Source organism: Leopardus geoffroyi, chromosome B1 (genome assembly GCF_018350155.1).
Source record: "Leopardus geoffroyi isolate Oge1 chromosome B1, O.geoffroyi_Oge1_pat1.0, whole genome shotgun sequence".
Lineage (NCBI taxonomy): Eukaryota > Metazoa > Chordata > Mammalia > Carnivora > Felidae > Leopardus > Leopardus geoffroyi.
In genome coordinates this window covers 94,415,223-94,440,281 of record NC_059327.1, presented here as the reverse complement: position 1 = coordinate 94,440,281, position 25,059 = coordinate 94,415,223, and the positions used below count along the sequence as shown (strand labels likewise).

The following is a 25,059-nucleotide window of genomic DNA, read 5'->3' as shown; positions in this document are numbered from 1 at the left end:
AGTTTTTTTCTTATGGAAGGAGGCTAATATCATTTTTATCTACAATTGATTGATCCTTGAATAATGGAGGGGTTTGTGGTACTGACCTCTCATGTAGCTGAAAATCCATGTATAATTGTCAACTCCCCTCAAAATAATTAGTAATACCTTACTCTGGACCAGAAGCCTTACTGATAACATAAACAGTCCATTCACATGTATTTTGTATGTTATATGTATTATATACTGTATTCTTACAGTAAAGTTAAGCTAGAGAAAAAGAAAGTGTTATTCAGAAATTCATAAAAGAGAGGAAATATATTTACAATACCGTCTTGTATTTATTTTTAAAAATCCACACATAAGTGGACCCACACAGTTCAAACCTGTGTTGTTCAAGTGTCAACTGCACATCTCTTTTAAGTATTTCTTTTTTATGACTCTTATAGCCAATAGCATTTGCCAATTTTTCTAGAGGAACAGTATTGGGTATTACAGGACATCTATTACTTTACTAAGTGAACTGTGAGAAAAAGGAATTCATCAGAGGACATTTGATTTAAAATCCTGGGTTCAATCACATTACTGACCTGATGGCAGTGTCCTGAACCAATCCATTATTTAATTAAGATTCTATGCTGGCCAGGTCTTCTGTCAGTGTCTGTGCTACCCTCAGGTTCTTGAAAAACAGGCAGGTTGAGAAAAGGAACTTTGTATTAGTTTAACTATGGCACTTATCTAACTGGATTTTAATTGTTTCGTTGTTTCCCAGAGTTCCGTATAAAACTTGTCTAGTGGGCAACCAATTATTTCATCTTATTGTCCATTACATCTGTTCTATTTCCTATTAAGACTGACACATAGTAAGTGTCCAATAAATCTTTGTTAAATAAATGAAGCATTTTCCCCCATCATAGTAAAATCTTTAAAAAAAAAAAAAAAAAGGAAGGGTAGGGGCACCTGGATGGCTCAGTCAGTTAAATGTCCAACTCTTGATCTTGGCTCAGGTTATAATTTCATGGTTAGTGGGTTCAAGCCCCGCATCAGGCCTTATGCTGACAGCTAGGAGCCTGCTTGGGATTGTCTGGCTCCCCCTCTTTCCATTCTTCCCCTGCTTGCTCTCTCTCTCTTTCTCAAAATAAATAAAAAATAACTTAAAAAAAAAGACAGAAGGGTAATCTATCTATGTAAACAGGCATTTTCAACCACATGCATGTCAGGAGTGACAGAGTGACAGAGACAGAGGTCAGGAGTGACAGAGAACCATGGAAATACTAAGTAAATAGGCCACAAAAATATTACATGCATGAAGGTCACTCTAATGGCATCTGTTAAAAAAAAAGATGTATTTTTAGAGTTAAATTTTAAATTTAGGATCGGGGAGATGCATACAAGCAGCTTCAACATTGTTGATAATATTTAATTCTTACTCTGGATGGTGGGTACATGGTTGTTTACTCTGTTATTATTTTGCATAATTTACATACATTAAGATTAAATTATTTTTGCATATGCGTAACAGTGCAGATAATTTTTTAAAGGCAAATATAAAATATTCTAATCTTTTATGCCTAAAAAGATTAATGATACCAAATGGATAAGCAATATATACCCCATTGAGACCAGAAATTTTTCTGATCAGAGAGAAAGTCACTGTCAGAAGGTGGCAGTGTAGCACTTTCTTTTCCAAATGAAATAGTTTTTAAAATACCAAATGTCATCCTTCCCAGATACAGGCCTTAGAGCCATGTTCGGTCCTGCAACTTACTTCTCATTGCTGGGGATGTCTCATTACAAGATTAACTGTTTAAAATGCAATGCTAATGTGAAAGTTCTAATTGGGAAATCCTATGCATGTGAAATTAATCTTAAGTAGTTTTATCTAGAATGTTTCCTTTTATGATGTTGGGCATTTCCAAATGTTGCACACTACTTCTATCTGTAGAAAATAAATTGTATATAGGATAATAATCTACTTTAATATTTTAGATATACAGGTTTCCCTTGTCATCCAAAAGTAGAGTACTCTTATCAAACCTTTCATAGCCAAAATGTTGTAAAGCAAAGAAGCAATTACAATTAATTTATACGGAAAGTTTTTGAGCAGTCCCAGACCCAAAGAGTAACCTCTTTCAGGTTTCTCTGATATGTTAGCACCATCTTGTTAATGGATGCACAAAATAAATCAAGATAAAGCACAGATACCCACAGACATAGTTCAAAGCTATGACAACTTGATGTGAGATGCTGAGTGTAGTTCCCAGGGAGAGACCTTGGTGATTCCACTCTCCCTGCTTGGCTCACTGCAAACCAAGTGCTGAACTGAACTGTACTTTGATTTTTTTCTCCCCCCCTTCCCCCACCAATGCCGTAAAAGCAAAAATTCCAAACTGGTGTAGCAGGAACTTTGGAACTTTCAAAAAGCAAGGGATATCTTTATATTAAAATGCTGTTCAAGTTTCTTTGTAATCACCTAATGCATAACTAGTATAAACAAAATCCACATCCTTAGCCATTTGTTTAGAAGTAACACTATTGGCAAACATTAAAGTATGATTGATTATGGCAAACAAATCTATATGGAAGAGAATGAAAAGTAAAATTTGCCCTCTATAAGGTAAGGAGTGGTAACATTTATCAGAAAAAAAAAAACTTATGCTTTTATTTAGGACTCAGCACTGCACATTAATAGAAAACAATCAGGAACAAGTAAGACTTTAAAATGGAGTAATATCATGTCATAATATTTATTAAAATGATTAGCTTTGCTGAAGATGTATGAGGGCCCATAGACATGAATGGGAATTGCAATTTCTAATTTTTATTAAGGTAAGTCATCTTTTTAGTGTATTTAATTATTGTGTACTTAAGATGGTTTTAGCCATCCTGGTCTCAAAGATGTATAGTTTAAAATTAAAATTATATAATAATTATTTTATTGACATTAAGAATATAATTTTGTATAATAACAATAATTTAATTAAATTCACATGTGAGTTTGTTAAAATTGTAATCACAGAGGATTTTCACTTAAATTGCTTTTAAGGTAAGTCAACATTTAAAAAAAATACAAATTGTATAGAGCAAAAAAACTAGACTTGCAAAATATTTATTCATACTGGTCAAATTTTACATGTCCTTGTATAATAGATGAAAATGGAGGACTACTACTTTTGTTTAACTTTATTTAGCATTATAGTTCTATTAATAGGTCATTTTTATGAAGGTGGTCAAGGATAACATATAGTCCCATGCCCTTTTAGAGTAATGTTTATGAACAAAACATGTAATTATGCACTAGTCTTAGTGCTGCTTACATGACATATAGGAGAAATAGGAACAACAGAAACATGAATCAAGAGAGGCATATACGTGAATTATGGATCTTCAATTTTAATATTTGTAAGGTCCCTCTTACTAATACAAAACAATGCAAAATGCTTATAGGTTATAATTATTCCCCTGAGGGTCAGAGACCAAAAATTATAAAATTTATTCCTAGATATAATGATATCCTTCAAAATGGAACCAACCAGAACCTTTGCTTTCATCTCTGCTCTACTAAGGTCTCTTGTCTGATGTCGAAGTCTTCATTTTTTCTCTCATAGCAGGACACGCTGCATCAAATGTGGTGACATGGATATGCAAGGTGTAGCCCAGCGTCTTGTTACACATGACAAACAAGACAGCAAAGTCTATCTTCCAAGAGGTTCAATAAATTGACCCATGGGATTTTGAGATCTGATACAGCCTTGTCTACTCTAAACCAGAAAACATGCAAACAGCTTCTTCTAACTTCTCTGTTATAAATGCCCCTGCAAGCCTGCTAGGAATCATTCAAGAATCCCATAAGTTATTAATTTTTTTACTTACACTGATTTGTAAGACCATTTTTCCGGGGGTGCCTGGGTGGCTCAGTTGGTTGAATGTCTGACTCTTGATTTTGGCTCATGTCATGATCCCAGGGTCATGGAATTTAGCCCTGTCTCAGGCTCTCTCTCTCTCTCTCTCTCTCTCTCTCTGCTTCTCTCCCTTGCTTGTAATCTCTCTCTCTCTCTCTAAAAAAAAAGAACCCCATAAATTATTTTTTTTACTCATTGATTTGTAAGACCATTTTTCCAGAAACATATGTATCCACATCACAGAACAATAAATAGTTTAAAGGTATATACAATGCTCATTTTCAGCAGTGAGTTTTAATTTGCTCTTTTCCTTGACATTTTGGAGTACTAGTCTAAGGAAAATAAGAGAAATATTCTCTTAGCAAACACAAACAATTCCAGAGAAAGATTTCATCCCTTGGTGATGAAAATATTACATTCATATCTTAATGACATCAGTTCATAGGCTTTTTGACTCAGAGTTCTCCAGAGGCAATCAGAGATCCATAAAGTGTCCCCTAAGGCTAGATTTTGTCAACTGTTCCAGTTTCCGGGTTTGAGGAAGCCCAGAATCAGACCCACCTGTCTGATAGCACTGCTACACATCACTGAGGAGCATAAATCCATTCAGTTAAGTATGCTCAAAATTCAGAGTGTAACTGTATGTTAAGGATGATATTGATAATAAAGTTTCCTCGTACAGTTTGAAGTTTTTCTCCAGTATTATGTATAGGTATAATGCTGAGAAATCTTAAGAAACCTTTTTAGTAATTTTACATCATATTTGCGTTGCAATTTGGCTCATCTCTATGTCGTCAGATCCTCTTCCACACTTTATTTTCTTCAGATGATCTTGAACGGTGAATCTACCATTCCCATAGTAAGTCAGAATTGGGCTGTAGTGAAATTTTTAGGAGCATTTTCATTTGGAGGTGAAGTTTGGTTTCTAACAGCCAGAAGGATGATGTTTTTCACCAATAGTATTACTAGAATGACTCACGAATGGCTTCCATTTAAACAAGATATTGCATTTATTAATGGTTGTTTTAAATAACTTCCCTTTCAAAAAAGTATATCCTTTCTTGTCACTTATTTCACAGACATCTGAAGATGAAATTCAATCTTTAATAAGTAAACTTGCATTATCAATTCACACACATACTTTTTCTTCTATCTCAAGTATTAATTTTCATATGATTATATGTATTCAAGATTCTGGCTTCTAAGAGAATAAAAGTAAAGTAAGATCTATGTCTCCCTTGAAAATCTTTTGGATTTGTGATAAATTTGTGAAAATACTCCTTAACCTTCATGAATTTTCAATATTGATTTACCATTATGAAATATTTTCACACTATCTTGAAATACATTTGAATTACCTGAGAATTCCCAAATGGTAGCTTTGATGACATTATTGCCAAGATCAATTTATAATCACAGGATATTTTAATCCAGTTAAAAGATTATGGAATGATATAGATTTCATTTGTATTTATATAAAGCTTCAGTCTTATACTATATCAAGAGTAGTTGAATGATTCTCATCTCAAGAAGAGTCCTAAGTTCCAAACTATGGCTAATGATCACTATGGTGGACTGAATAATGTTCTCCCAAAGAGATCCATGTCCCAATTTCCAGAATCTGTGAATGTTACATAACATAGCATCATGTAAGTATAGCTATCAATAGTGAGATGAAGGAAATACTTTAAAGTAAAATATTTGTAAGATATTATCATTTCCAAGGGGATTCTCCAAAGTTTTGTGGTTTGTTTGTATGGTTTTGATTTGTTTTGATTTTGGTTTTATTCTCCTAAACTCTTATTGTTTATAATATAGACATATAAATGATGTAGGAACATCACAATATAAAATTAAGCCAGTTTGAATATCACTTCTTATTCTTTTGGCCATTCCTAGTGTGAACTTTTGTAGTTATAAATGCTAAACAACATTATGCGGACTATAGCCTCAGTTATTTAGCAACTCAACCTGAGGGTCCTGCTATTCTCTGTGAGAATGCCCTTCAACTCCTATCATAGCAAAAGCAACAGAAATGTAAAACCTACAAATAAAAAGAAAAATTCAATTTTCACCTTTGGGGGAGTATTCATGCTCTGGAATTTACTCATACCATAAAGATGAATTCCAAATCTATAGATACTCCCAAAATGTTTATATATAGCTTTCTCTTCTTAATTATCTTTGGGATAACGCTACTATCATGCAAGAATTAAAGAAAAACATACACAACTTATTCATTCCATCCCAAATTCTACCTATGTCTCCTAAATATTTTATTGCTCTCACATTCTCTTTTTTTGTTAATGGCATCTTATATTTTCACATTTATCTTCACTGTCCACTCAAATCCATCGGGTCTCTGGATGTGCAACATTCATTATTTTCCTGCCTTTAGCAAAATGCTTTTAATATCTCCTCTCTCACTTTATTTGTGCCCTAGGTAATTTTATCAAGCCTCATCTTCAGAAAAATTCTATATGCTGATGACACCCACATTTTATCTCAAGACCCTAATGTAAAGATGAACTCATGCATTCAACTACCTACTCGTCATTTCCATATTGATTTTTAATAAATATATGAAAGTTAATAAGATAAAACAGACCATTTGGTTTTCCTTTCAGATCTGCTTCTCTGTCTCTTTACCATCTTATTAAATGTCACAACTATTCACCGGATTGCTAAGGCCAAAATCCTAATATTTATGATTGATTCATCCTTTTAATCATACCCTACGTCCTTTATACCAGCAAGTCCTATTGAGTTAACCTAATAACCTTGTTACTTCTCAACACCTTCCCCTTCTGGTTCAAACCACTATAGTCTCTCACTTAGACTACAGTAATAACCACCCTTCCAGTACTCCCTCTTCTACACTGCTCCCATACAATGATTTGTCAACATACCGGTCAGCATATTTTATACATTTAAATCATATCATATCATCACACCCCTATTTACAACTCTTCAATGAATTCTGATCACTTGATATCAACTTCAAAAGTCTAACATGGCTAATGGGACTATATGGTCTGGCTCCCATGTATTTCCCCAACTTTTCCTCCTCACTCTTTCATTTAGTTCTTCTTTCCTTCTCCCTAGTCCTCATTTCCACTTCAAGGCATTTGTTATTGCTAATTCTTCTTCCAGGAACCCTGTTCCTGCTGATATTTACATGACAATTCCCACTCCCACATTTAGTTCTCTGATTAATCCAAGTGTCCTCAGAGAAACCTTCCCTTACCACTCAATCTAAATTATCTACTGCACCTTACCTCACTTAGGGTGCATTTATATATAATTTGGCTTCCCTATGAGAATGTAAACACTACAAGAGCAGGGATTTTACATATTTCACCTCTGCATTTCAGCACCAGGGACAATTCATAGAATCTGAAAAGTCACACAGTTAATTTTATTTGGTAAAAGATTAGGAAAATTTATATTGATAACTAAGTAATTATAAAATTTGTGTAATATTTCTAATAATATTTACATCTTTTCTATTTTTATTCTAAGTTTCTTTCTGACTCAGAAATATGTCCTTGGAATGGAGTCATATGACAGAAGGGAGTGCTATGAACAAAAATACTTATTTACCATGCTGGAATTATGTCCCATTTTGAATACATGCATTGATATAAGAATTAGTACCTTGAGAGTACATTCATTCATAGGTGGGTTGATAAAATTGTGGGTCTGTAATTGCAAAGTTGATAGGCAGACGTAATTCACTATGAGGGTCCAGACTGAGTAGCAAATTATCTTCTAAATATTATGGACTTCAACTGAACTGAAAGAAAATAGATGAAGATAGTTGTTACAGTCTGATTGAACGAAGGATGGATGTCAATATTGGTATATATATTTATGCTATTATAAGCTTAGTGGCTATCTTTAAGTTTAGTCTCAATAAGATAAACCACTGATCATAGAAAAATATCTACTTTTATCCATCAATATAAAAAATTCTGGTAGCTATGTCTCTAACATAGAAATGAAAAATTACTTTAGAGAAAACAGTTAAATTAGAGGATTGTGTTAGAGTTTGCACTGTTTCATTTTTTTTTTTGACTTAGCTCTAATCAGCCAAACTTCAAATTCTCAACTATTTTATATTGATATTTTCAGTCACTTAATTAAAATAGCAAGTGCAGAAAATTGCATTTAATGTCTCAAATCAATGAATGTTAAATGTTCCCAAAGTGCAAATATTCATAAGTTCAAAGCCTATATTTATGAATAATAACAAATCAACTTTATACAAAGAAGTTGGACACAAAAAATTTCTTGATTATTGAAAACAGACATGGTGTATCTATATTGTGAATATCTTTTTTTTATTGTGAATATCTAATAATAGTGAACTATTATTTAGTAGTTAGCTGCCCTACAATGCATGTTAAAAAGATAAAAGGTTAACTCAGAGAAGCATGTTTTACATAAATGATTAATAGGTTATTAGGGCAAATTTTCATTTTATTTTATCTTTTTTCATCAGAAGCATTTTGTAAAGTTTATTTATTTATTTTGAGAAAGAGAGAGTGCAGGAGGGGGAGGGGCAGAGAGAGAGGGAGACAGAGAGAATCTCAAGCAGGGTCCCTTGGATTCTGATGTGGGGCTCAGTCTCATGAACCATGAGATCATGACCTGAGCTGAAATCAAGAGTTGGGCGCTTAACCAACTGAGCTACCCAGGGGCCCCTCATCAGAAGTATTTTGAAGTTGAGTCCAGAATACATTACCATTTGATTGTCATGACTTGCTCTTATATGACTTATACCTCTGTTCTCTCATTTAGGTATATTTTCTTCCTGGGTTAACTGAATATATCCAATTTTAACATAATTTAAGAATTTAGATTAAAAAAATCTATGTAACCATGTATACTTTATTGGGCATCAGTGTGGGACACTTGGAGAGACATGGAGAGACAAAACAAATATTTTGCAATAAGGAGGGAAAAAGGAATCTGATAAGTTTCAAAATAAGTCACAAATAGATATAGGAACATAACTGTCTCACAAGACATGTTTTAAGTGAAATCAGCATCCATTTCAGCTGCACTAAACAAAAAGCAGTATATTGTATTGGTTAAGAGACCAGGGTTTAAAGCCACTACACTCCTGGTTTAAATTCTGACTATACCAAAAAAGTATCCTGGGCAAATTGATTCTTTGTTCTTCAGTTTCCTTTTCTATAAAATGGGACTAGTAACCATAACTACTTCATGCAGTTGTCATTGTTTTAATTTTGTACGTTACTATGAAAATGCCTTACAAAGTGCTTGATATGTAGTATGTTCTTAGCAGTTATCTGTATATATTCCCTTCAGTATGTATAGAGTAAGTACTTTGATTTAAAAAAAAAAAAGTTTGGAAATTTTGCATGACCATGTTTTGTCCTTATCCATCCATATTCTCTGTTTTTTTTATATTCTTAAGAATTATTCTAAAACCAAAGCTGCAAGAGTCCCAGATTGGATTCCCAATGTTGGTACCCACTTGTATACTGTTTATTTACACTGAAATCTTTCTTGAAGGATCTTGGTTGTTTTCATAAGGAAGAGGATCTAATAGCAAAAATCACCATGCTGCATTTCCTAAACATTGAAGTGAACTGGGCCAATTGACTGGGCCAGTGTTTGCACAGGATCCTCTCCAAAGACATCCAGACCAAAAGCCTAAGCATATGAAATTCAAGGAACATTTATGCATACTAAATGCATTGAATCAAGGAAAATGTGGGAGAAAAAAAAGCCCTATTCAATATATATGTTATTTTTTTCCAACAATATGAAACAAAGTACAATTTAGCACCTGATTAAATTCAGTTGAAGGTAAAATATATAATCTAGAGTTCATAGTCTATCATCATTTAGTTATTATGTGCTTTAATCCTCCTTAAAAATAGTATATTCTAGATACCAGTTTCTTCCCAAGTTTCAGATTGATTTTTTTCCAGTTACTTTTCTGTTCATTTTTTCAATATACTTACTAAATGCATGTTTTCTGTAACCTAACTGTGTACTCTGGATTGTATCTCAAAGAGAAAATCCAGGTATCCATTTACATTTTCCCTTGTATATGTAGTTATACTAACGTATAAAAGACTCCAGTAGTTTTACATGACTCAGCATTGCTGCACTGTTATTTTGTATTGAGTCAAATTAATCACACTTGAACAACTTTTAAAAACTATGGCTCAAGAGGTGTCAAACTATTAAATATTTTTCTATTATAAGGACAGAGAATTGTTCACTGCAGAGAATAAAGTACCACTTTTGCATATATTACACAAACATTTTATGCTTCATGAAACCACAATAAATTTTCTTGCTGATTACTCATGTAATCTAAGGATCTCCTGCTGTTTTATAGAGAGTCTTATTAATTTCACTCAAGTAGTAAAATTAGCACCTGTAGAGAACTCTATAAGATTTTTTAACTTTTATCATATTAGTAATAACCTACTTCATTTATCATAGAACAGTTGCTTTACTCTGTCTCTCTATCTATTTAGCTTTGGTGTTCTCTGCATTTAATTTTTTTTTTTTTTTTTGAAAAAAGAAGGCAGAATTGGATATGGAATAATATGGTAAGAAATCTTAGCCTTCAGTTCAATCAGATTTAAATAAATCAGGCTCTGAAGTTAGCTAAGCATCCCAGACTTAAAGAAAGAATGAAAGAAAGAAAGAAAGAAAGAAAGAGAGAGAGGAAGAAAGAGAGAAATGTACCTGTCCTTTGATGGATAGCATTAGTGGATACAACTTAACACAATTATGGAATGATTTACTGAATAGTACTCTCATGGCCTGAGCAAGTTAATAAACTTTCTTTTTGTCGCTGTGAGAAGCACTACTAAACATTTTTCACTGTCTCCTTCAGAAGTATTTCATACCCAATGAATTTATATTTATTTGTTAGGCTGCATCCATATTTGAAGTGAACCAAAATATTCTCTGAGACTTCCCTGAATTCCAACACAAGAAGAGCCACAGCAAAATCATGAGGATTGGTTCAGTGGTGCAGCCTGAGTCAGTTGGGGAAACTGAAGGAAGGTTCAGGAATAAATGAATTTGGGTAGAGAATGGTTTGCAAGGTAGAAAAGAAAGCATACTCTTACTAAATTCCTACTGCCAGACCATATGCTGGATGAATTCCATAAGGCTTCTCTTTCATCCTCCTCCTGAATATCATGGAGTCTAAGGAACATGGCTTAGTTAGTTCAGCTTGTCTTCTGTGAAGGCAGAATTCACACAGTAGTCTGAACACAAAGTAGCCTGAAGCCTGAACTCAAGCTTTTCTTGTATAACAGCATATTGTTTCTGGAGAAGGTGGAAATCGCCTCAGACAAAACTAATAAAAACTTACATTTTATGTGATCTCCCAAATAAAGAGTTGATTTACTTCTTTCTTTGTTCCTCTTTTCTTTCTTTTTTTCTCTAGCGTCCTGTCTTTTTACCTTGCTTTGACTTTTTATTTGATGTCAGTCATGCTCCCTCATTTTTTTATGCTGAAGCGAAGTGGTATGCACATGGAATATGCTTGAAGTTTTAAAACCGTTTTAAATATACAGTTTTAACTTTAAATATAAAGTTTTAAATATACACTGAAGCGTGGAATCTGGAGTCAGAATGTCTGGGTTTAAAACCCAGCTTTAGTTTTTTTTGTTTTGTTTTGTTTTGTTTTTTTAAATTTTTTTTTCAACGTTTATTTATTTTTGGGACAGAGAGAGACAGAGCATGAACAGGGGAGGGGCAGAGAGAGAGGGAGACACAGAATCGGAAACAGTCTCCAGGTTCTGAGCCATCAGCCCCAGAGCCTGATGCGGGGCTTGAACCCACGGACCGCAAGATCGTGACCTGGCTGAAGTCGGACGCTTAACCGACTGCGCCACCCAGGCGCCCCTCAGCTTTAGTTTTTATTACCTTCATGAACGTGGGCATAGTATAGCACCTTGTTCACCAATACATTACTAAAAAATAAGGATAATAAGAGTTATTACTTAATATAACTATGTTAGCATTAATGAGTTAATATATTCCAAAGTTTAGTATAGATTTCTTCCATTTATTAAGGGTAATATAATATATAACATTTCATAAGACAACTTATTTTTTGTATTTAAAAAATTTTTTTAATGTCTATTTGTTTTTGAGAGAGGGAGACAGAGCATGAGCAGGGGAGGGGCAGAGAGAGAGAGAGGGAGACACAGAATCTAAAGCAGGCTCCAAGCCCTGAATTGTCAGCACAGAGACTGATGTGGGGTTCAAACTCATGTGGGGCGAGATCATGACCTGAGCCGAAGTGGGATGCTTAACCGACTAAACCACCCAGCAACCCCAAGACAGCCTATTTTTATTGCTTTTCCTACAAGATGATCCCCCTATCATCCTTCCTGTATTTAATAGCACCATAGATATCCTTGATCAACTTCCTTGAGTAATATTTTCTGGGAATTGACCTCCATCCTTCTTTTCTATCATCCCAAATTTGTTCCTTGAAATATTACATATTATGTTTACTTTATTTCCTTTATTGGTTTGGCACTGCAGTTCATTCTCATTTAGGGAACTTCTATCCTAACAGGTCCTGTATGCCATTTTAATACTTTTCCTTCTTGTTCTTTGTTTTCTAGTCATTTCTTTGCTAATGTTAGAAACTTCTCCTTCTTCAGTTCTTCACTTGCCTATAAGACATCAAAATGCATAAATTCAGTAGACAATTGGTTATAGATTTCTGGTGCTTTGAACAGAAGTCTTTCTGAAAATGTAGCTTTAGGAGATACAGGCATACAATTGGTAATCAAAGCCATGAGGGTGGATAGAGTAAACATGGTGGCAAAATAAGAGCCTTAGAGTGAACAAAAGTAGCCAAATGTGTAAAAGTCTGAGAAGTCAGAGTGGTAGTTCAGATACACACTTTCAAATGCTGATGAGAGGTTAAGCAATATGAGAGGGAAGAAAATCCATTACCTTTAGTGACACATTATCTCTAAGTATCTTGATATCTGCTATTGACTGATTCCCAGTTACAGTCAGCTCCCACAGAGAAGGTGGGGGGGAGTTGGGATTTAGAGTATAGCTAAAGCAACTGGCCAAAGACAGGGGGAATGACATCTCTTTCACTGCGACTAGAGAAATGAAGTAACAGATGAACACACACTATGGTGGTTGTATGGCTTCTATTTACTCTGAGAAGTAGAAGAAAATTGAAAAGGGAAAACTTGGAGAGCGTGGAGGAGTTTGAAATTCAGATTGAGAAAGTGAGATTATGACTGGGGTGACAGGGAAACCAAGTAGCGACTGAGGGTCAGTTCACATTAATAGCTGTGACAGAGGGGACTCCTGGATGGCACAGTCAGTTTAGCTTCCAGCTCTTGATCTCGGCTCAGGTCATGATCTCACAGTTCATGAGACTGAGCCCTGCACTGAGCCTGAAGCTGTTTGGGATTCTCTGTCTCTCTCTGTCTCTCTGTCTGTCTCTCTCTCTGTCTCTCTCTCTCCCTCTCTTTCTGCCCCTCCCCTTCTCAAAATAAATAAACTTACTGTGATAGAGGATTGGGATAGTTCTGATCTTTTTGGACAGTAATGTTCTATAGCAGTAATCATCAGCCCAATGGCTGACCAAGAGAAAGTGAAAAGTTTCTTCGTTCAGTGATAAATGATGCTAGGTTCACGTAGTTAAAAGTTAATGGGGAAAACGATGATGGTATTATGTAAATAAGGTCAATTTAAATTTTTCAATCTTACCTTTTCCTTTTCTAATTACTTTCATTGAAATGGAATTGTTCCCCATGTTTTTTGGATTTATATTTCATTTCAACTAAAGGCTGCATTAGTAATTTTTGTGGAAGAGTTTTCTAGCTACGATTGCTATTTAATAAAATACCCTACAACTTAATGGCATAAAATAACTCTTTTATAATGCACATGGATTATGTAGGTTAAGAATTCAACCAGAGAGCTATAAAAGAGAAATTGCACTCGGCACTTGTTAAATGTGGCAAGGAATATTTTATTCAAGACTATCACAATGGGAGTCAAGACTATTGCAATAGGGGAGAGAGATTAAACCCAACTCCACTGAAACAAAAGAGCAGGGAGATTTTTAAATACTGAGGTGAACAAATGGAAGAGTACTGGAGGACATTGGAGGAAGGGCGGTCAATGTGATTAGGTCATTGTATTTGGTAATCTATTGAGTTAGGCTCCTACCCTCCCACAAAGAATCAGAGATAGAAGTAATACCTCTTTTAATAATTGCATTTTGGCTCCCAGGGCCTTGATAGAGACAATCTTATAGAAGATTTCATTCTCAAAGAACCAGGAAAAGAATCTACAATTGCAAGCTTTCTAAAGTAAATCCTCCAAGAAAAGGAAGGTCAGGGACCTATAGTTAGAAAGAAGCTTATCTTAAGTTTAGTCAAGATGTGGGGAACTTTCAGGCCTTCTTAGTCAGCAAGGAAGTAAGCTTATTTCATTTACAGAAATAACATGGACATAAGTATTCAGACACAAGTATGCATTGATAACTGCTTTTGGGAAAGCAGAAAACTAGGTGAAAAACTATGAGCAACAGTCAGTAGGCAGAGATCTCACTTCTCCTTGAGATATGTATAATCCATATCATAATAGAAATCATTTGCCAAAACCCTGAAAATAATAAAGTACCACATATTCTTTTTTAGTTGTGCAGATTTTATATATTATTCATCATACCATAGGAGAATCCAACTCTCAGATCAAAACAAGCCTTGCTTTATCAGAAGTTATATGTACAGGTTTACATTTGGTGTGTGCCCTACAAGTATACTAACAATTCAGACTTTGTATATTTTGATATAACTTTTCACAAATTTGTAAAACATTCTAACTTTACAAAGAACAAGTTTAGATTTCAGATATGTCTGTTAAACCATTCTCAAAAATCTACACATGGGAGTTTAAATTGGTACTACTTAAAAATCAATTTTACGGTCAGTTTTTGAGTCTGGTTAGATTTAGCCCCACATTTTCCAATCTCCTCTGCAGTTATAATGTAAAGAGTGAATTATTGCACAGCACGAATGAACTGAAAAGATCTTATTCCCTAGGTTCTGTGGTGTGATGGTGGGACGGATGCTCATAATTTCTGTTGATGAAAGTTGGCAATGCACAAACCAGAAGTTTGATGGAAAGATCTCCTAATAGAAACTTAAAATTTCTGTAGATAATTAATATTTTTGTTGTTGTTCAATTTGTTGCATTTGCAGTTTTGCTTCGGTCTAGATAACCTAATGAGCTGCATGTTTTGCTACACTTGGCAAAAATAGAGTTCAGATATCATACTTCAAGAGCTCAAAGGAAGAAAAAATAAAAACTTTACCTCTGATTAAAATATACTTGGGTAGAAGCTTTCTCCCAAAAATCTCAAGGATGTGAGATACCATGAAATTGTGACAATGTAAGATAAGTTAAATACTGGTAATGTTTCATGGACCCAAATTACCTTTCTTATTATTTTGCAAAGTGACAAGTTTTAATTCCTGATTAAGTCTGCACATGAGGTAGCCTGTCTTTATTAGTTTGTAAAATGAAAAGTTGCATAGGACAGAAACTATATATATGTGAAATAATCTCAGAGAATTGGCATTTCAATTATTTTGACCATTATCACAAATGCCAGAATGGTCTGATTTCCACATACATAATAAAAATATCCAGATATCAATATAATTATACATATACATGTATTATCTTTCCACCTTCACATAATATCTATAAATACAATATTTTATACAGGTGCTACAAAAATTGATATCATGTTATCTCTCTAGTGACATATAGCATAACTTTATATTGCACTTATGACAAGTGAAGTGAAGGGAAAAAAAGTATAAAACTCATTTGAATATAATACAGCCAAATTGAGCTATAGGACATAGTGTTGGAGATAACTTAGCCTAATAACAGACTAGTTTTCCATTTCCATTGCATACACATGCATAAACTGACTCACTAAAAGCAAAGTGTGTATACACAAGATGAAGTAAATATTCACTGGATTAAAAAGAAAACACAAAGAAAACCTAATATATCAAAATAGCTCATTGATATGTGAATCCTGAATAATCTTTTATACTAAAAAATTCTCTAAATTCTCAATGTTAACTTAATGTCATGTGTAGATTTATTTATTTTTAAATTTTTTAATGTTAATTTTTGAGAGAGAGAGATAGAGCATGAGCAGGGTAGGGTCAGAGAGAGCCGGAAACACAAAATCCAAAGCAGGCTCCAGGCTCTGAGCTGTCAGCACAGGGCTGAAAGCAGGGCTTGAACTCGTGAACCAGATCATGACCTGAGCAGAAGCTGGATGCTTAACCAACTGAGCCACCCAAGTGCCCCTATTTTTTTGTTTTTTAAAGTTTTATTTATTTTGAGACAGAGAGAGAGAGAGAGAGAGAGAAAGCTGAGAAGGGGCAGAGAGAGAAAGAGAGAATCCCAAACAGTCTCCATGCCAACAGAACCGGCCCAGAGCTTGATGTGGGGTCAGATCTCAGGAACCATGAGATCATGACCGAGGTGAAATCAAGAATTGGACACTTAACTGACTGAGCCACCTAGGCGCCCCTGTCATGTGTAGATTTAGTGTTAGATGTAGTGATAGCCAAGTGACGTCTTTTAAGTCATCTTAATTCCTTGTTGGTGTTCTTTCTCCTCTTTCTCCTCCCTACTATCTTCTCTGGTCTCCTCTCCCTCCCTTTTATCTTCCTCCTCCTTTGTTCTCTTTTTCTTCTTTTTATTCAAAAAATGAACATAATATTATGTCTATATATGATGAGAAAACCTGATCATCTTAACAATGGTAAAATCAAGTACAATAAAAATTTTGCTGGGGGCACCTGGGTGGCTCAGTCAGTTAAGCGTCTGACTTCGACTCAGGTCATGATCTCATAGTTAGTGAGTTCGAGCCCCGCATTAGGCTCCATGTTCACAGCTTGGAGCTTGGAGCCTGCTTTGGATTCTGTGTCTCCCTCTCTCTCTCTGCTCCTCCCCTGCTTGCACTCAGTCTCTGTCTCTCTCTCTCAAAAATAAATAAACATTAAATTTTTTTTTTGCTTAAACTTGCATGAGAAATGATAAACACATTTCACTTTAATTATTTCAACATAGAATATATGGATATTTAGGAGCACTAAACTGGTTTTAAAATAAAATTAACTTTAACTCAACTTCAGATAAAGCATGCTTATCCAACGGTTATTTGTAATAAATAGTTTTAAATAAACTAGTCAATAAACATTCAAAAGATACCTTTAGAAGCAACTAACATGCATTTTTCCTGGCCAGAAGTAAGTAAAACTTCTTCCTATCCCCAAACAGCAATATTTCATGATGCATTTACAGATTTTAATCAAAACTAAAATCATAAAAGTTCCTATACTCCTAAACACTGTACTGGGTGTTATAACATAGTGAATCCGGCAAAGGTTTGAGTTGATGCTAACTTGTTAATCAACTGGAAGAATGAGAGTACAGAAAGCTGAGGGAGCTCAATACAAGGCATTTCTTATCAAGTATACTGAGTGGTAATTTAGTAGCTGCAAAGAATGAATGCATTTCTTTTTTTTTTTTTTAATCTTGCAATAGTAATTTCAACCTACCATGTAATGTGTCTTTAGGTTCCATCTACATATGATATATCACAGGTAGATTTGAGTTAATAAAATTTTCCCCATAAAACATACAAGCGAATATGTTTACCTAAACTATCCATAAAAATAGATGCAAAAGCATATCATTCTTGGGGCATCTGGGTGGCTCAGTGGGTTAAGTGCTCAACATTTGATTTCGGCTGAGATCATGATCTCACAGTTCATGAGATCCAGCCTTGGTTAGGCTCTGCTCTGACAGTGCTGGGCCTGCTTGGGATTCTCTCTCTCCCTCTCTCTCTGCCCTTCCCGTGCTTATGCTCTCTCAAAATAAATAAATAAACTTAAAAAAAATTGCTCTCTTGTGTAGAATTTTGCATCTCTTTTCTGTATCAGAAGGTGTTTAGAAACATGGTAGTGATGTCTGAATTACCAGACATATTTAAGAAAATAAAAAATATTTTCAGGATACCAAATTACTCAGAATATAAAATACACCCATACAGACAAGAAATAAATTACACAATAAATAACTAGCAATTTTTTAATTTCATCATTATTTAAATTTTTGAATCAGTTTTTCTTGCATTTTTTCTCTTTTAATTACTCTTTATTACATTTTGGGTTTCATGAATAAGAGGATTAAAGCTTTTGGAGAGAAAGTATGGGTTGTCTTTACTTTTAATATAATAGGCCATTTATGCCTCAATTGAAATAGTAAACATAATTGAATAAATTTATGGACCTGAATCTTTGGGTGAGCAAACTTATTCCACAAAGTAAATTACCCCTCTAATTTATAGAATAATATGGATAGAGAGTGAATTAAAGGCTCTATAAAATGGCTTACTTATGGTACCCTTTGCTGTTAGGATAAAAGCTTCTATTTGCCCAAGGAGAGATTTAGGTCATCTGTTTTGTACACCACCTAGCATGCTAGTAATAAGCAATCATCCAAGAAATCAATTTTCACTTTTGGTGCTCTGTAAAGAAAATGGTGGTCTGTTTGGATTATATTATGGTGTCTAATAAGGAAAAACAAAAGGTTTCTTCCAGTGGTATTTCTTTCTTAAATTTTACTAATTAATATCTTCTTCAGTAAGGAAAATGTCATTAACATATTCAGTTGGGATGTTAAGCTAAATGAAGTTACTGCAAGTAACAGTTTATTTGTTGGATCAAACATACAAAGCAAGCATTAAATAATTAAAGTTATTAAGCATTTTCTTTTGTTCTTTTGGATATTGGCATAGACAAAATATATTATTCCTTAGAAAGATTTGAAGCAGAAGTTGGAATTATCAACATCATGGTCCTTAAGGTATTACCCTCTTCTAATGAACTCCTTCATGGATTTTCTTAATATCATTTTAAAGTAGTAAAACATGCATAACACAAGATCCTAAAAACTAAAACCCATTTGTAACTACACTGATACTCAGTACTTCCTCTGTTAGTACATAATTAAATATGACACTGTTTATTATGTTCATGTAACACAATGATATATTGAAACAAATTCTATTTCCTAAATTAGTGTTAATTATAATTATTTTTCTAAATTAAGAATCTTTTTTTTAAGTTTATTTATTGATTTTGAGAGTGATCGAGTATGCACACACAAGTGGGGGAGGGGTAGACAGAAGGAGAGACAGACTCCCAAGCAGTTTCCACGCCATTAGCGCAGAGCCCGATGCAGGGTTAGAACTTGTGAACTGTGAGTTCATGACCTGAGCTGAGATCAAGAGTCAGACATTTAGCTGATGGTGCCACCCTATATTAAGATTCTTAATCTTATCTTAAATGCGAATCTTATTTGCATCACATTTCTAGATCACTGAAAATATATGAACATGTGAACATAAGAAAATATGAACAAATGATTTTACTGGTAAATATCAATGCCCTGTTTGTAATCATATTAGCTACAATGTTGGACTTAAAACACATGCCCTTTGATCTCACTTTTCCTAAGGTACCTCGACACCACTACCACTAACTGTATTTTAAGTGATGGAGAGAAAAAGAAAACAAAACTCTGTAGACTTTTTCACTCCAATACCACTATTCTTATTCTTCCATATGTTACTGGTAACTCACTCTATGTTTAATAGAGAAGTGTTGGTAAACTGACCTTCACCAAAATATTCCACAATTTGCTTAGATTGCTAATTGGGAGGATTCATTTTCTTGCTTGAAAAAAGGGATGATCAGAAGTAAATTCATAATTTACTGAGTTGTTTGAGGATTAAAGGAGTCACTTTTTTTTTAAAGACTTAGATAAATTATAGGGTCTTGACAGTGTCAGGGATTAATATTTCAACCAATGTTAGAAATCAAAGTTGGGTTTTGCTTTTAATGGCCGGTGAAACAAGAATGTAATGTCTTCTCTTCTCTGACAAATGCATACTCCTAGTGGGGTTCTTGAGGGAGATATAGGCAAAAAATAATAATAATAATAACAAAAATTAAAAAAAAACAAATGGGAAATGAGATGCTGTATTACTATCTTTGAGGTGTCATAATTTTTGTTGGAAGAATTCAGTGTGAGGCTTCATAAAGCTGGGTGGGGCCAGCATAGTCGGGCATAGTCTCTAACCATTAAAGCTACAATCTAAAAATGAAGGTAAAAGATGCTTTCAAAAAAAGTTCATTTATTTTTGAGAGAGAGTGTGCATATGTGCACATGCACATGTGCAGCGGGGGGAGAGGCAGAGAGAAAGGGAGTCAGAGGATCTGAAGCAGGCTCTGAGCTGACAGCAGAGAGCTCCATGTGGGGCTCAAACTCACAAATGAAACCATGAGATCACGATCTGAGCCGAAATCAAGAGTCAGATGATTAACTGAGCCACCCAGATGCCCCAATATAGATACTTTTAAACTTATTTTGCCTACCAAGTATTACTTTTTTCCCTTTATTGATATTAAGATTAATTGCGCTAACATTCCCATTTTTCCAGCAATTCCATCATCCAACTTTTACACTGTGACTTTGCAGCTCCTCCCATCAAAAGGCAAAGTGTATTTCTCCAATCTTGAATCTAGGCAGGCCTGGCCAATAGAATGCAATAGATCTGACAAGCCAGTTCTAAACCTAGATATCAAGAGTCTCGTGTGTGTCTCACTCTCAAACTTTAAACACCAGCTTCTGCCATGAGAACAAATTCAGACTGCTGGAAGATAAGATACAACATTGAGCAGAGCCACGTCCTAATACCCAAGGCCATTTTACATGACTCAGACCCACTCAATCTAAAAGAAAAGTGCAGACATAAGAATAAGCATAGTTAAGGTCAGCTGAATCCAGCTTATATTAGTATAATCATCCTAAATATCCATAGCCTTGTAAATAATGACAAACACTTGCTTTTTATGATACTAAGTGTTCAAATGCTTTATTACACAGAAATAATTAAATGATACAATTGGATGCTTCACTAATCATTTATTTGTACTACTTACCATATAGGATATGGTCAAGGCTGCTCTGTATGACCTCTAGAACTGGTGAACATCACATCTAGGCATGGTCAACCACAGTAGCCCAACACCCAATCTAAGTGTTTTAGGAATGGATGAAAGTTAGACCAGCGTTTCACTAGAGACCTTTTACCACATTTTTTAGAAAAATTTTTCTCTTTTTGATGGATTAGTCAACCAAACTGAGAGTGACAATCTAGGAAACAAAGAGGAAATGTATCCGTGACAGACCCCTTAGAACACCACTGGAACTTTGGACTTGCTGTATCTGAAGCCACTACTTTTTGGTTATGTAAGCTAATAAATTATTTGGTTAATTTTTTTAATGGAAGCAAGTATTATTTGTGTTTCCATTACAACAAAATTTCTAAGGATTTTATCACTGTCTAGCTAGTCACATAGGAGAAGAAACTGCAAGAGACTGCCAGAGAGGTACTGTGGTCAACCAGTCCCTAAAGGTAGATAAGAGAAAGTGAAAGACAGAACAAAGGGCAGACACATTGTCTTTTTTAATACATAGTTCCCCCTTTCCAAGTGAACATGTCCTAAGCCTTTTCTCTGAATTTAAACTGTCATATTGAACATCCCACTTTTTTTGAAGGAGGAGTTGAGATTATAAGTAGGAGGACAAGATAAAATTCTGCTATGACAAAATTAAACAAAGACTGAAAGTATTGCCCGCCCCCCCCCCCCACAACACACACTTCTATTACTAGGCATGGAAGCTGAAATGATCAAATTGCACAAATCTTTCATTGGCAAACAGACAAAGTATGTCTCAAGATTCTATTTTCAAATATAGTACATTCTGGAATGGAAGGAGAATAATGTCATACTGATAATTTTCTAGATTGCTTACAATTATAACTACACTATTCTGTCTTCCCAGGTGCCTTCATTTGTTTGGGTGTGTATGCACTCAGGAAGGTAGCATCTTCTATTTAAGGCCACTAGACAAATCAGGAAATTTTGTCAATTGTCAAGCAGCAGGCTCACTATAAATGACCCTCTCTATTTTAATGTTATTTGACAAATTTGTCTATATAAAGTATCTTTAAAAATATGATGTTCAACTTTTCTGGACTCCCAAAAGGAATACACAGTAACTTATTTGAATTTGGGGGCAAAAAGATCAGTTAAAAGTAGAAGACAGGAAATATGAAATGCAAAAAAATAATTTTCCAAGTGTCTTTGGATAAAATAGCTATTATAAACTCAGGTATATGACAGTTGACAAGTTTAGCATGAATCAGAAAAATATGTTTTGACGATGATAAACCTTTTATGTTCAGAAAGGAAAAGCACCAACAGTAAAATTAGCCCTGGAGAAATATGATGTGAAGTTGACTCACCACTGTCAGCATTTGCTTTAGTGTGAATCCAGAATCGTAGGAATTTACTCAGTATAAACAAAAGCTAGAAAGGTTGGCTATTTGTCCAGCAATATCTTCAATAAAACAAAGAGCGAATAGTGCACGCTCTTGAATTTAGCCATGAGGATAGTTGGTCTCTATGCCTCTATCGCAGATGTAGGTGCCTAAATCTGTCTATATTTAGCATGTAGTGCCACTGTACATTATGTACACAAGAGAGTGAAAACCAAGAATAAGGTTACATTAATTCACGACTGTTATGAAATAAACAATTAGATTAATATCAACTGAAATCTTCTTAAATAGGGCTCATTTCACTTTCTCTACCTTCCTTTAACACTCTGAATATGTAGTACCCATCCATTGTTAGGAATGAATGTAAGTAAATAAAATACCTGAAACTGTGTTAAATGAAGGTCCACTCACTAATTATATGGTTGTTAGTTTTTCATTTGATACTCTTCACTGTAAGCTTTTTTTCTAATTTTACTTTCATTTTCAAGTCTAATTTTAAAAATGCATCATCAAGAAAAGAGAGAGACTTGTCTTTCTTCAAGACTAGGGGAAGGGCATGGTTTTAAATGAAAATTAAACTGGTATTTAGCATAGTTCCATTTTCAGTTCAGCATTCGTTATTCCCAGATACATACACTTGTCAGATCCCTGCAGTGAACAACAGAACACACTATAGTGTTGGAATTGTAATGGGCAAGAAAAAATAAAGTGAATGGAAGAACAAATACAACAACGGGGGAAAAAACAGAGGAGGGGAAGAAGGGAGAAAAGTTGTGTTGATAATCCAGACACCCTGGCCATGGAAATAAATAATGGGATCATTATTTACTGGATTAAAATTTCACTGAAACAGTACTTGGAGTTTCTTCAGTATATGCTCTTTCCACTGTTTCTGAGGTGGTATCTGTTTCCCATGTTAAATTTACAAATGTGCGATTATAATAATATAATGTTGCTTAAATTTTTAATACACTTTAATATTTTTAAAATATCTGTTTCCGGGGCCCCTCAGTGGCTCAGTGGGTTAAACATCCAACCCTTGATCTCAGCTCAGGTCATGATCTGGTGGTTTGCAAGTTTAAGCCCTGTATTGAGCTCTGGGTTTATGGCGCGGAGCCTGCTTGGGATTCTGTCTCTCTTTCTCTCTGCCCCTCCCCCACTTGTGCGTGCACACTCTCTCTCTCTCTCTTTCAAAAAAATAAATAAACATAAAAAAATAAAATATCTGTTCCCAAATTATTATATTTGTTTTAATTATAACATAACAAAAATTTATGCAAATGTATTTTGATAGATTTTATAGAAACACAATGATGATTCTGAGAAATGAAATGGTAGATGCAGAACAGAAACCTTCTCTCTCCTCATCAGTGCAGCATCTATTGTATCTCATGGCCTTCTTAGTAGTTGTCCAACTAAAATTCTCATAGAACTTAGTGAAATTTTAAGATATATGTACAGGGGCACCTGGGTGGCTCAGTTGGTTAAGCGTCCAACTTTGGCTCAGGTCATGATCTTGCAGTTCATGAGTTTGAGCCCAGTTCGGGCTCTGTGCTGACAGCTCAAAGCCTGGACCCTGCTTTGGATTCTGTGTGTGTCTCTCTCTCTGCCCCTGCCCTGCTTGTGCTCTCTTTCTCTCAAAAATAAAATAAACATTACAAAAATTTAAAAAAAGAAATGTATACAAATGAATGTTTAAGTCAAGTTACATAAAAGTTATAAAAATATTCTTAAATAAATTTTTGACTCAAAAGCCATTGACTATAATGTCTTCTTAGTTTATGAATTTTGTCCAATATCATCATAGAATTTGGGATAATAAGAATACAGATTAGTATTAAACTATAGTTAGAACATTTTTAATGAAGTTTTTATAAGCTTTAATGATAAGCAATCAAATCCATCTATGGAAGCAGTTTTGTGTGCTGTATAGCCTGTGCATGTGTTTTCATTGACATATATATGTCTGGGGACATATAGTAAATCACAGTTGTCCCTTGAATGAAGGTAACTGTTCCTAAAAGTGTATTTGGCTCGCACATCCTTATAATATGAAGACATTGATTACATATTAAAATTGGGTAGACAGAAGAATCAAAACTAAGATACATAGAAAGTTAAGCCAGAAAAATATTCTTTTTAATAATAATTTAAACACAATTTGTTAAAACTTTGGTAGAAAGTGTAAGCACAGAGGTTTTAAATTTCAGTCATTATAATTCATTCCTGATATGAATCATTTTCTAAAATTAATTTATTAATTACAGCAGTTAAGTGTAATTATTCTACCTATTCAAGATTTTTATTATTAGTTTTTAACACCAAGATAAATTCAGTGGAGGGTAATTACCATAACAATAATTCAGCACACATTTTCCGATCTGCTTGGTATTACAATATGTTCTCCAGAGTACCAGCTTCCATATTAATCAGTCATTCATGAACTTACCTCCCTGTTCAGTCAGGCCTTCTAGAAGCAATTTAAAGGATAATAATTTTTTTCCAAAAGGAAATGGCAGAGGAGATGTCCTTGTCCTGATTTCTGTTTTGGTTTTAATAAAAGCATTAAATAAACTACAGGAAAAAATAGAAAAGCAGAAGAAAAAAGTTTATCAAACAATCCTGGGTGCCTAACATACACACACAAAATGCAAATCAAACATTTATTATGTT

At 34.3% G+C, this 25,059-nt stretch overlaps 2 long non-coding RNA genes across 3 annotated transcripts in view; both read right to left on the bottom strand.

Annotated features, from left to right (window-relative positions):
- The window catches only part of LOC123583071, a 79,490-nt gene extending 75,520 nt beyond the window's left edge, over positions 1-3,970 (bottom strand). For both annotated transcript variants that reach the window (XR_006704727.1, XR_006704728.1), the window contains exon 1: positions 3,853-3,970. This is a non-coding gene — a long non-coding RNA (uncharacterized LOC123583071). The remainder of the gene's footprint in view (positions 1-3,852) is intronic.
- A 14-nt stretch (positions 3,971-3,984) lies between these two features.
- Positions 3,985-24,955, bottom strand: LOC123583068. Its single transcript, XR_006704725.1, has 3 exons — positions 24,836-24,955; positions 7,539-7,677; positions 3,985-4,031 (listed from the first exon to the last, which is right to left on the bottom strand). It is a non-coding gene; the product is annotated as an uncharacterized LOC123583068 (long non-coding RNA).
- Positions 24,956-25,059: the final 104 nt, after the last annotated feature.